The sequence below is a fragment of the Aethalodelphis obliquidens genome, unplaced genomic scaffold, assembly GCF_003676395.1.
Source record: "Aethalodelphis obliquidens isolate GAN/ISIS:26980383/991018 unplaced genomic scaffold, ASM367639v1 scaffold72, whole genome shotgun sequence".
Lineage (NCBI taxonomy): Eukaryota > Metazoa > Chordata > Mammalia > Artiodactyla > Delphinidae > Aethalodelphis > Aethalodelphis obliquidens.
The window spans coordinates 1,186,110-1,200,327 of record NW_020838016.1 but is presented as its reverse complement, the minus strand read 5'-3'; the positions used below and the strand labels follow the sequence as shown (position 1 = coordinate 1,200,327).

The following is a 14,218-nucleotide window of genomic DNA, read 5'->3' as shown; positions in this document are numbered from 1 at the left end:
TGAGAATAGACAATTTCAAATTTAATTTTAAAATATTCCCTCTCACTCACTTGCATACAGTGGTGGTTAGAGGCTACTTGATCCTACTGGCTGGATGTTTGACAAAACCTTCCTCTCTGTCTCATTTAATTCATTCAGCACACATTTACTGGGTGTCCTATCAGAGCTAAGCATGATCTGTGTTATGGGGACGCACAAAGATAATGTTTCCTCCCTACATTGTGGGTGAGCAGGAGGGCCCTGTGGAAATGTAACTGACCCTGAAGCCAGACTACCAAGCTTCAGCCCCGCTGTCCCCATTTTCTAGCTCAGTGGCCGTGGGCAAGTTCCTTAAGCTCTCTGTGCCTTAGCTTCCTTACCTGTAAAATGAGATTAATAACACTGTCTACCTCTTAGGATGATTGCGAGGATTAAATGAGTTAATATATAAGGGTTTATAACCTTGTCTAGTACACAGTAAGCACGCTCTAAGTCTACACCGCCCAATACGGTAGCCACTGGCTACGTGTGGCTACTGAGCACCCCACGTGTGGTTAGTTCAAGTTGAAACATGCTATAAGTGTAAAATACATATGTAATTTTGAAAACTGAGTACAAAAAATGTAGACTATCCCATTAATATTTATTTTGGTATTGATTACATGCTGAAATGATAATATTTTGGATATATTTGATTAAATAAAATACATTGTTAAAATTAATTTCATCATTTTTATTAATGTAGCTAGTATAAAATTGAAAATTGTATATGTAGGTCACATTTCTACTGGACAATAGTGATCTAAGTCTTTCCTGTAAAAATAACAATGAAAGCAGAATATAACAGGTACCATGATAGAGGTATAGGTGCCGCCAGAAGAGCTACTCTAAGTATGGACCACCAGCAGCATCAGCATCACCTGGGAACTTGCTAGAAATAGAGACTCTTGGGTCTCCATTCCAGACCTACTGAATCAGAAACTCAGGGAACAGGCTAGGCAACCTGTTTTTTTTTTTTTTTTCTTTTAACTAAAACCTCCAGGTGATTCCAATATCACCAACGTTTTTGAAAGGTACTGCCCGAAGGAGTGCAGAGGAATCAGTGGAGGAGACCATGTCGTCCACAGGATAGTAAGGGAGAAAAGATAGGTGCAGATGCCACCCAGAAAATGGTCCAGGAAGTTAGTAAATTTGAAATAAAAATGTCAGGTGAGCTACAGCAATGCTTCATTCTGCTTTGCTTGGCTCCTTCAGATGCTGCTTTTTCTGGAAACAATTCCCTCTGGCCTGGCTGGGTTCCTCGTCCTCTGTACCTTTTTTTTTAAAAATTAATTTCATTGGAGTATAGTTGTTTTACAATGTTGTGTTAGTTACTGCTGTACAGCAAAATGAATCAATTATACATATACATATATCCCTTCTTTTTTTTTTTAACATCTTTATTGGAGTATAATTGCTTTACAATGGTGTGTTAGTTTCTGCTTTATAACAAAGTGAATCAGCTATACATATACACATATCCCCATATCCCTTCCCTCTTGCGTCTCCCTCCCTCCCACCCTCCCTATCCCACCCCTCTAGGTGGTCACAAAGCACCGAGCTGATCTCCCTGTGCTATGCAGCTTTTTAACATAAAGTGAGCCAAGAGCAAATGGAATCTGAGCTGTCTGCCAGCAGTGAAATTAATTTGCATTTGTAAAGCACAACCTCAAACGGTGGTTGTTCTTCCCTGGGTTGTGGATGTGGAGCCAACTGCGTAGCCCAGGTTCAGAAACAGACTGCAAGAGAGAAGCAGCAGCTCCAGAGTCAGCCCGTAACAAGTGGGTCAGCTTCTAAATACAGCCACTTCCCGAGAGAGCACCATAGGCCAGTGGAGGATTAGGGGTGGGTGCAGAGATCCTTTTCCATTAGGAAAATATTCTACGCTGACTTCATGATTTTACACTTTGGATTTGTGGTCTTTATTTTCTCCCGGGCTCCTACCAAATGAATGCCTTTTAATTGATGAAGTCCAAATTCTGCTATTAGTCTTCAGTGGGGTTGTACAGAGGGTTGCCAGTCCAGAGATGTCCATGATTGTGGTGTGGGTAGGACCCACTGTGAATTAAAGGACTTGCCAAGCTCATGCCACATTTCTTTCCCTAGGAGAGGGAATGGGATGGGAGAGCTGGGAAGAAGGGGCTCCATGGGGCAGCGTCACTGTGCAGGAGGCTGCAGGTGTATAACAAACACATCTTTATATGGAAGCCTGTCTTTGCTCTCTGCCCCCCAGGTTTCATTTTATTTACAGCTTGTGTACTCACAGCCATCTCACAATGACGATACCACCTTCACTCACTGTGAATTACGATGCAGAAGTTTTGGGCCAGCAGCTGGGTTTCCATTAAACAATTTCCTGGAAATAGCTTTGGTTCTGGGGCTCTCAACCACCATGGGAAGGGCAAGCACCAGAACACCAACAGTGACAGGTACATCAGGTTTACTGGCAGTAACCTATAATATTAACAGTAAAAGTGATAGCAGTAACAGTGCTGGTGGTGGCGGTAGTAATGCTCAGATAGGTATTGTTTATTTGGTCTTACGATGTTCCAGCTACTAGGTTATGTATTTTACTACTGTGCTAGATTATATCTTCCAAACATGACTACACCAAAATATCTCACCCCACAGGTTCTTCCTACAATGTCATATTGACATTCATTTAGAGATAGCATCTATGTTCCCTCTCCCTGCATCTGGGCAGACCCGTGACACTATGAGTTCTAAGTTCCACTATGAGTTCCAAAGGTGACCTGAAATAAGTTTGGTCTGGTTTCCAGACCAGAACCCACAGCTGGCAAACAAAGAACTGGGGCAGGCAGAGTGTGTTCTATTGTCTCCATTTCTCCAGGGTTCCTGCACTATAGGACGGAGACTTATCCTGTTTACAACCACCCTGGAGGGCTAACTTGACTCTATCTTCTCATTATCAAATACTCTTTCCTCTTTCACTGCCCCCTTTGGAGTGATTCAGGGAGACATTTGTTTCTTTCTGTTTAAAATTAACTTTATTAAAGTATGATTTATATGCAATAAAACCCACACATTGTAAGTGTACAGATGGATGAGTTTTGACAAGTGTACACCCTTGTTTAGCCACTACCATAATCAAGATATAGAACATTCCCATCTCTCTAGAAAGTTCCCTCCTGTCCCTTTGCAGTCAGATCTCCCCTACACCCACTCCAGGCAACCAATGATCTGATTTCCATCACTATAGGTTTGTTTCATCTGTTCTAGATTTTCACATATGTGAATTTAGATAGAATCTTTTGTGTCCGGCTTTCACTTGGTGTAACTTCTGTGAAATGTATCCACTTGCTGCCTGTCTCAGTGGTTTTCTCCTTCTTCATTGCCGAGTAGTATTCCATCACATGGCTATGCCCCAATTTGTATCTTCATTCATCTGCTGATAAACATTTGGGTTGTTTCCAGTTTAGGACGATCATAAATAAAGATGCTATGAACACTTGTTTACAAGTCTTTGCATGGACATATGTTTTCATTTCTCTTGGGTAAATACCTAGGAGTAGAACTGCTGGGACATATGGTAAGTGTATATTTAACTTTGTTAAAAACTGCTAAACTGTTTTCCAAAGGGTTTACCATTTTACATTTTTGTTTTAAAATGTAATGATGTTCATTGACAGACTGATTGTTTAGGTAATGAAGTACACTGGCATGATCCCAAAATCAAAATGCAGATAATCAATACAGTGAAGAGTCTGCCTCCCAGTTCCAAGGCACCTCAAGCTGAATGGTGTTACCAGTTCATGACGGATCTTTCAAGAGATGATTGAAACATTCACAAGCAAACACTTAACTACATTTTCCCTTTTCACTCTTTATACTGATGGGTGGGTAATGCATACACCTTGATTTTTCACTTAATAATATACCTTGGATACTGTTAGAGAGTCATTTTCCAGCTTCCTGAGGAACTCTATACCCATTAAGTGCTCTCTAAGAAAAGGGTTCCTAAATAAACTTGGGAAAATGCTGTATACTTCAGCTACCTCTCAGAAATTCACAGTGCATGTTAGCTTATTAAAGGCTCTAAGAAGTCCTCTGATTAAAAAGCAGAGTTTCCATAATGATTTGACCTGAGAATCTTTTTCTTTCCAGCAATACTCATTTAACATTTTGCAGAAGTAGAATTCTGCAGAAAACTCTTGGGGAAGCATTTGTCTAGACCAAACTAGTAAACATTTTGGGCTTTGAGGACACCCAATCCAGCTATTGCCATGTGAAAGCAGACACAGACAAGATGTAAATGAACAGGTGTAGCTGTGATTCAATAAAACTTTATTTACAAAAAGAGGCAGAAGACTGTAGTTTGCCAACTCCTGCTCTAGAGTACGGTAGGACTTGAGATGAAAGTTTGCAGTTAACTTTTTTTTTTTTTTTTTTTGGCTGTGCTGAACGGCTTGTAGGATCTTAGTTCCCCGACCAGCAATTGAACCCAGGCCCTTGACAGTGAAAGCGTGGAGTCCTAACCCCTGGACCGCCAGGGAATTCCCCCAGTTAAGTTTTTAAAGTGTTTCTTCAAGGCCTCCTGTTTGTGCTGCTTTCTCCATACACGCCCCATTCCCTTCCCCACACTAACTAATCTGCCTCCTCAAGGTTTAGAAGGAGGGCAGGAAGGAAGGATAGGAGTAGACAAAAGCAAAGAAAGAAGATGGGGGTGTAGGGAGAGGGAAAGGTGAGAGGGGAATTGTTGAGAAGGCGTCCATAGAAAACAAACCCTGTAAGCGCTGAATGAACAGCCACCCAACCTGAAACCTCATCCCTTCCCACTTCTGCCTTCTCCTCCCCTCCCTTCTAAGCCCAAAATGTCCACCTGGAGCACTGGGAAAAGGGCATGCATGCTTCACATTCTCATGGTCCACTTGATTAGATAAATGTCCAGTGACTGAATGGAGGCTTCTGGATTCTGGGCTTCAGCAGCTCCATGTGTAAGACCATAGAATCCCCAAGACTCCTTTACAGCTTACTTATTCTAGGATTCCACGAAATCTTTGTTGCTCACATTGAAACCATCTGAGGATGTGTCAGCTTATGGCCAGACGTGTGATTCTGGGAGTGAATTTTATAAGTTTTCTCATGCTAACAACCAGGCAATAGATACAATACTTATCTAAGGAAATTCTAGCTCTTCTGTTTTAAGTACCATATTTCATCAAACATAAGTAGCAACATACTATTGTTTTATGTACCAGTAAGAAAGAAAAAATACTGCCAATTACACTATAACACAATGCTTTCTTAAATTTACAATTTTTATTCTATACCATTGAGAGAGCTCCTTTAGACTTATCCAGACACTTTCATCATGCATCCCTTCACTTACATCATGCAGTACATAATTGTCAATCCTTCTGCAAGCATTTCAGCAACAAAACACAACCCAGTTTCAACTGCCCTGTGAGGGTTTTTTTTCCTTTAGTCCCATTTAGAACTTCGTTGTTGCTCTGGAATATGGAATGGAGACTATTCTTACAAAGATGAACACTTGTTCCAGAAATATCAAATTTCTGCCCTGCTGTTCTGCTTTGATGCCCTCTGCACACACAGCAACCTTCTGAGTCAATGCTGAGTCACAGTGAATCTTTTCGAAGAATTTAAAATAGCAGTTAAAGATGCATAGTACCAATGATGCATGTGCCTCAAACTGAGAGATGACGAGGTGAACAACTACAGCCAACACTCGCCTGCGTGGTCTGTGATCGCTGTCTGGCTGACAGTGACCCTAAGATGCATCCCAGTCACAGAGGTGTTAAAATGAACAATATAAACCTAGAGGAAGATGTGTGCTTAAACAAAGTCCTACTTTCAAACTTTAGGAGGTAAAGAATGCCTTGAAGCAGCATGTTGTAGCATCTTCCTTCTTTGCAACCATTTCCAAATGCTGCACAGTGATATTCAGATACTTTAGCCGAATATCTGTGCCCTGGAAGTCACCTGGATGGAAACAGGTCTAACTACGGAATTCATGCTGGTGCTAACTTGAAATGACCCACAAAAACTGTATCTTCACACTTGCCCTCCTCCCGCCCTGTGAGCTCAAAAAAAATCTTCTGGTTTACATAATGAATTGTGCAAAGGAGTGTGAAGCGCTGATCATTTTAAAGGAAGAAAATCAGAATTAAACTAGTTTTTTTCCCCAACATGTGCTTCGCACATATGCCAAAGAAATGTGTAAAGGAAAAAGCCAAATTAGAAATTTATATCTGTGTAAAAAATGGTTATATGACATTTAAAGTAAGATCTGACAACTACTGCTACAGTTAAGGAGGCTGCTTGGCTCCTTTAAGCCCTTCTCCGAGCTGGGCCTGCCAGGTTCTGTTTGGTGGGGAGGGGGTGCAGGGATCTAGGGAGGCGTGGGTGCTTGCTGGTGTGGTGAGGAAAGCACATGCTGTACTGTGGGTCTCTTCTCTTGGTTATGGATCTTGTGTCTCTCTCCTGCCTGAGATTCAGACTCAGGTCTCTCTAACCCAATCTCCTATTCTTTCCACCTTATGTTGTTTCACAAATGTGCTGCTAGAATCCAATATCAAAACCCTAATATTTCTATTCTGTACAACCCAATGTAGTAAACAAGCTTCCTGGCCACTGTCCCCTGGAGATGAGGCTGAGTGACATGATGTTATGGGGACCAGCTCATCCTTCTGTGCTCCTCTAGCACGGCAGGGGTCTGTCAGATGCCTGACAGGTGTCTTGGGTGCCTCCATGAGAGTCAATCTCCAGATGTGTCCCCAGCTCAGAGCCTCACTGGCACACACCAGATGTGGTGTATGCCACACTCCTATCACAGACGTGGAAGTCTGAAATGATAAAATTTGCTTCTGACGTATGCCTTTTACACTTTCAAAAAGGCTTCAAGGTTGTTTTCAACAGGATGGGCACAAACATAAGCCTCTGTAACATAAAAACTGAGATCAAAACTTTACAGAGGAGTAAGAAGACTAAAATGAGGCGAAACAGAGGGTGGAAACAAAGGCAACAGGGGAAGAAAGAGCCACCTGTGAAATACCATGCTGCTCGCCCTGCTTCCTGTGGTCTAATTGTTAAGCAACCTTAAAGAATACAAGCAAATCGCTGCTTCTCCCAAATGTCAAGGAACCATATCTGGGAGAAATCATGTGCCTGCTTGGTGCTTGGGAAGGAAAGATTGGGAAATGGGCTGTATGATTAAAACGGATAGTAGGCAAGACAAAACACTATTCTTTCTCTGAAAGGGAGGACCTGAACATAGCAACTGGGGAAGCAACAAGGTTCTTGGCTGGCTCTTAAGCTGCCTCCATGTGTGTAAGAGATGATTATTTCTTCCCACTGCACCACCTTTCTCCCAGTTCACATCTCACACCTAGTACTTTTCTGTCAATCTAGAAGCAGGAGGGCGGTAAGAGTTGGGGCAGACCCCACATGCCCACTCTGAGTCAGATAATCTAAGGTCCTGATTTGCCAGAGATGAGGAGACTGCACAGGGCAGAAGCAGATTCGGCAATCCTGCGCATGGGACACCTGGCTGCCGTTTTCCTGATGGATAGGATCCTTAGGATGTCTGAAGTCACACCAGATTCTTGCTATGTCACTGCTCTGGTAGGCTTGGGTTTTACATCTTCATTTTGGAAGAACTAAGACTAACAATATATGTGGTTCCATTTAAGGAATCCTTACAAAAACAGGCTCTCCTAACTCTTGAGCCACAATCAACATCAGACTGCTTCCCATAACTTTAACTTCATGGAAGTGGGTGGTGAAGGCAGAATTATCAATACCCTGGTATCCCTTGAGCAACATCTTTGTCCTCGGCCTTCTGGTATTCTGGAAAGAGGTGCTCCCCATCTCCAGCCCAGCATGTCATTCTTTTTTTTTTCTTATTGGAGTATAATTGCTTTACAATGTTGTGTCAGTTTCCGCTGTACAATGAAGTGAATCAGCTATATGTATACATATATCTCCTCCCTCCCCCTGCATTCCACCCATCTAGGTCATCACAGAGCACCGAGCTGAGCTCCCTGTGCTATACAGCACGTTCCCACTAGCCATCCATTTTACACATGGTAGTGTATTTATGTCAAACCTAATCTCCCAATTCATCCCACCCTCTCCTTACCCTGCTGTGTCCACACGTCCATTCTCTACATCTGCCTTTCTATTCCTGCCCTGCAAATAGGTTCATCTGTACCATTTTTCTAGATTCCACATATATACGATATTTGTTTTTCTCTTTCTCACTTAACTTCACTCTGTATGACAGACTCTAGGTCCATCCACATCTCTACAAATGACCCAATTTCATTTCTTTTTATGGTTGAATAATATTCCATTATATATATGTACCACATCTTCTTCATCCATTCATCTGGGTACAAATTTCCAAGACTGAACCAGGAAGAAATAGAAAATATAAACAGACCAATCACAAGTAATGAAATTGAAACTGTAATTAAAAATCTTCCAACAAACAAAAGTCCAGGACCAGATGGCTTCACAGGGAAATTCTATCAAACATTTAGAGAAGAGTTAACACCTATCCTCAAACTCTTCTAAAAAATTGCAGAGGAAGGAACACTCCCAAACTTGTTCTATGAGGCCACCATTGCCCTGATACCAAAATGAGACAAAGATGTCACAAAAAAAGAAAACTATAGACCAATATCACTGATGAACACAGACGCAAAAATCCTCAACAAAATACTAGCAAAAAGAATCCAGCAACACATTAAAAAGATCATACACCATGATCAAATGGGATTTATACCAGATATGCAAGGATTCTTCAGTATATGCAAAACAATCAATGTGATACACCATATTAACAAATTAAAGAATAAAAACCATATGATCATTTCCACAGATGCAGAAAAAGCTTTTGGCAAAATTCAACACCCATTTATGTTAAAAACTCTCCAGAATGTGGGCATAGAGGGAACTTACCTCAACATAATAAAGGCCATATATGACAAACCCACAGCAAACATCATTCTCAATGGTGAAAAACTGATAGAATTTCCTCAAAGATCAGGAACAAGACAAGGATGTCCACTCTCGCCACTATTATTCAACATAGTATTGGAAGTCCTAGCCATGGCAATCAGAGAAGAAAAAGAAACAAAATGAATACAAATTGGAAAAGAAGAAGTAAAACTGTCACTGTTTGCAGATGACATGACACTATACATAGAAAATACTAAAGATGCTGCCAGAGAACTACTAGAGCTAATCAATGAATTTGGTAAGGTTGCAGGATAATCTCTTGCATTCCTATACACTAACAATGAAAGATCAGAAAGAGAAATGAAGGAAACAATCCCATTTACCATCACAACAAAAAGAATAAAATACCTAGGAATAAACCTACCTAAGGAGGCAAAAAACCTGTACTCAGAAAACTATAAAACACTGATGAAAGAAATCAAAGATGACAGAAACAGATAGAGAGATATACCATGCTCCTGGATTGGAAAAATCAATATTGTAAAAATGACTACACTACCCAAAGCAATCTTCAGGTTCAATGCAATCCCTATCAAATTACCAATGGCATTTTTCACAGAATTAGAACAAAAAATTATACAATTTGTATGGAAACACAAAAGACCCCAAATAGCCAAAGCAATCTTGAGAAAGAAAAACAGAGCTGGAGGAATCAGACTCCCTGACTTCAGACTATATTACAAAGCTACAGTAATCAAGACAGTATGGTACTGGCACAAAAACAGAAATATAGATCAATGGTACAGGATAGAAAGCCCAGAGATAAACCCACGCACCTATGGTCATCTAATCTATGACAAAGAAGGCAAGAATATACAATGGAGACAAGGCAGCCTCTTCAATAAATGGTTCTGGGAAAACTGGAAAACTACATGTAAAAGAATGAAGTTAGAACACTAATACCATACACAAAAATAAACTCAAAATGGATTAAAGACCTAAATGCAAGACTGGACACTATAAAACTCTTAGAGGAAAACAAAGGAAAAAAACTCTTTGACATAAATCACAGCAAGATCTTTTATGACCCACCGCCTAGAGTAATGAAAATAAAAACAAAAATAAGTGAATGGGACTTAATTAAACTTAAAAGCTTTTGCACAGCAAAGGACAACCCAGCATGTCATTCTGCTGCTCAAAAATCTAGTTGGCTTCCTTCAGATTAAGGAGAAATTTCAAGATCAAATCACACAGGTGGTAAGTGGCAGGGCTGAAACTTGAACCTAGGTTTTCTAACTCTGTTCAGAGCTATGACTCCCCACCACACATGAGGATGCACTGCAGTACCTAAAGTTTCTAAGCTTACTGAAGCTGCTGTGTTCTGTGTTTTTGTTTAGTTACCATTTCTGTTAGGTTAATATGAAAATAAAGTTGTAAATAAAATGCTCAAAATAGTCACAATTTCATCCAATGATGCAATCTCCTTAAAGCATAAGGAGGAGGTAACATTAGCTTTTAAGATAATACCAACTTTGTGTTCTAGGATATTTTTGGCATGCATCTAATAAGTAGTTCTTAACCTTGGCTTCTCACTGGAACCAATGGGATTTTAAGAAACTCCCTAGGTGAATCTAATGTGAAGCCAAGACTGAGAATCACTGATGTAATAATAGCTGCACACTAAGTCTCCTGCCTGTAGTCTCCATAGCCCACCTCACTGAATGGAGCCTGAGAGGAACTGAGCTGGCAAAAACACTGAGGTCTTTGGAATCAGACAGATCTTCACTCACATTCAGGTGGCTCAAGAAAGTGCTTTCAGCTGTGTGATCTTGGGCAATTGATCACTCTAAGCCTCATTTCCTCCATATGTAAAATGGAGACTTATGAAGTTTGGTGAGATAATATATGAAAGTGCTTCTCACAGTGTCTGGTACAGTCACTGTGGCTGCTATTATTATAATATTAACCCAGAAGGTTTCTTCTTCCTTCCTAGAGCATCATAGTCTCTAACCACCCATCGACCTTCCCAAGGGTTCAGAACAAAGCAGTAAGTGAGAACATGGTATGTCCAGAAAAAGCCCACCATGCTGGATGTTCAGCACCTCCTATGGCTTTGACCTTCTATAACAGGCACACAAATGTGGGGTGAGGTTAGCCAAGGAAGTGCAAGTTGCTGGGGGAGGTAGGAGCCAGTGGGAGAATATTCCCTGGAGACCATGCTTTCTTACAAGCATGTTGAGTTTGAAGCAAGCAGGACCCTATGGGTGACTGAAAATCAGCCCCTCCCCACCATACACAAATGTGAAGTAATCCTGAGGGTCCCATAGGAGCAAATAGCTCAGGCTGCAAACCAAAGCTGATATGCTCTATTTGTCAGGGCTTTGTCCGCACTGGAAGGAAAATCTATTCTCCAGATGTTCAGCCTTTCAGGCAAGGGAGGTCCCACCTGGACCACAGTGATGCTGGTGGCTTTTCCTACTGCTTTCTCTTCCCACTTACACTCCCCACCTTGATAAAACCTATTGTTATAATAGCTATTTTACATCTCTTTTTATCTGATTTGGAAAATATCACACAAAAAAGTCACTTTCAATCCTATTTTTGGACTATTTATAAATATTTTACTCCACTTGTTTTATAATTTCATCTTTTACATTTACCCATGTAGAGAATGTTGTATGCCACTCAGATCTCCTCTTCAAGACTGAGGCTGTCCTCCCCCAAATAGGAGTGTTGGCTGCTCACAGCAGAATCCCTCTCCTGGAATTTCCCTGGCCAAAGGAAGGTGCCAAGGCTATATGATTCCAATTTATATACAATAACACACATTTTATTTTATTTTTTAATTGAAGTGTAGCTGATTTACAATATAAGCACTGGTTTGTTTTCTATGTGAATCTGCTTCTGTTTTGCATTCACATTCATTTGTATTATTTTTTAGATTCCACATATAAGTGATATACAGTATTTGTCTTTCTCTGACTTATTTCACTAAGCATAATATTCTCTAGGTCTACCTACTTTGCTGCAAATGGCAGAATTTCATTCTTTTTTTATGGCTGAGTAATGTTCCATTGTGTATGTGTGTGTTTATTTATATATGTACATATGTATGTATGTATGTATGTGTATATATCTCTCTGTCTCTCTCTCTCCCTCTCTCACATCTTTCTTATCCATTGATCTGTTGATGGACATTTAGATTGCTTCCATATCTTGGCTATTGTAAATAATGCTGCTATGAACATTGGGGTGCATATAACTTTTCAAATTAATGTTTTTGTTTTCCTCGGATATATACCCAGGAGTGGAATTGTTGGATCATATGGTGGTTCTATTTATAGTGCTTTGAGAGACCTCCATACTGTATTCCATAGTGGCTGTACCAATTTACATATCCACCAACAGTGTAGAGGGTTCCCTTTTCTCCACATCCTCTCCACATTTGTAATTTGTGGACTTTGTGATGATAGCCATTCTGATAGGTGTGAGGTGATGTCTTGTTGTTTTGATTTACTTTTCCCTAACAATTAGCAACGTTGAGCATCTTTTCATGTGCCTGTAGCCATTTGTATGTCTTCTTCGAAAAATGTCTATTCTGTCCATTTTTTGATTGGGTTGTTTGTTCTTTTGATATTGAATAGTATGAGCTGTTTACATATTTTGGATATTAATCCCTTGTTGGTCATATCATTTGCTCCCGTTCCGTAGGTTGTCTTTTTGTTTTGCCAATGGTTTCCTTTGCTGTGCAAAACTCTTAAGTTTAATTAGGCCCCATTTGTTTATTTTTGCTTGTATTTCTTTTGCCTTAGGAGACAGAATCAAAAAATATTGCTATGATTTATGTCAAAGAGTATTCTGCCTATGTTCTCCTGTAGGAGTTTTAGGGTTTCAGGTCTTACATTGAGGTCTTTAATCCATTTTCAGTTTATTTTTGTATATGGTATGAGGTAATGTTCTAATCTCATTGTTTTACATGTAGCTGTCCAGTTTTCCGGGCACCACTTGTTGAAGAGGCTGTCTTTTCTCCGTTGTACATTCTTTTTTTTGTTTGTTTGTTTTTTGTTTTTGTTTTTGTTTTGTTTTTGGCGGTACGCGGGCCTCTCACTGCCGTGGCCCCTCCTGTTGCGGAGCACAGGCTCCGGACGCGCAGACTCAGCGGCCATGGCTCACAGGCCCAGCCGCTCCACGGCACGTGGGATCCTCCCGCACCGGGGCACGAACCTGTGTCCTCTGCATCAGCAGGCAGACTCCCAACCACTGCGCCACCAGGGAAGCCCTGTTGTATATTCTTGCCTCCTTTGTTGTGGATTAACTGACCATATATGCGTGGGATTATTTCTGGGCTTTCTATTCCATTCCATTGATCTATGTGTCTGTTTTTGTGCCAGCACTATGCTATTTTGATTACTGTAGCTTTATAGTATAGTTGAAGTCTGGGTGGGTGATACCTCCAGCTTTTTTCTTTTTATTCAAGATTGCTTTGCCAATTTGGGGTCTTTTGTTGTTCCACATGAATTTTAGGATTATTTTCTAGTTCTGTGAAAAATGGCATGGGTATTTTGATAGGGACTGCGTTGAATCTGTAGATTGCCTTGGGTAGTATGGTCATTTTAACAATATTAATTCTTCCAATCCAAGAGCACAGAATATCTTTCCATTTCTTTGTATCATCTTCAGTTTCCTTCATCAATGTTTTATAGTTTTCAGAGTATAGGTGTTTCACCTCCTTGGTTAAGTTTATTCCTAGGTATTTTATTTCTGTTGATGTGATTTTAAACAGATTTTTAAAAAATTTTCTCTTTCTGATAGTTCATTATTAGTGTATAGAAACACAACAGAATTCTCTATATTAATCTTGTATCCTTCTACCTTGCCGAATTCACTTATTACTTCTAATAATTCTTGTGTGGAGACTTTAGGGTTCTCTATAGAGAGTATCATGTCATCTGCAAACAGGGACAGTTTTACTTCTTCCCTACTTGGATGACTTTTATTTCTTTTTCTTGTGTGATTGCTGTGGCTAGGACTTCCAATACTATGTTAAATATCAGAGGTGGGAGTGGAGATCCTTGTCTTCTTCCTGAATTTAGAGGAAAGGCTTTTAGCTTTTCACCACTGAGTATGATGCTGGCTGTAGGTCTGTCATAAATTGCCTTTATTATGTAAAGACGTGTTCCCTCTATACTCACTTTGATGACAGTTTTTACCATGAATAGATATTGAATTTTGTGAAATGCTTTTTCTGTGTCTGAGA

General features: G+C 40.3%; 1 protein-coding gene across 2 annotated transcripts in view; it reads right to left on the bottom strand.

Annotated features, from left to right (window-relative positions):
- The window catches only part of TMEM108 (transmembrane protein 108), a 377,552-nt gene that overhangs the window by 30,577 nt on the left and 332,757 nt on the right, over positions 1 to 14,218 (bottom strand). The window lies entirely within an intron of this gene.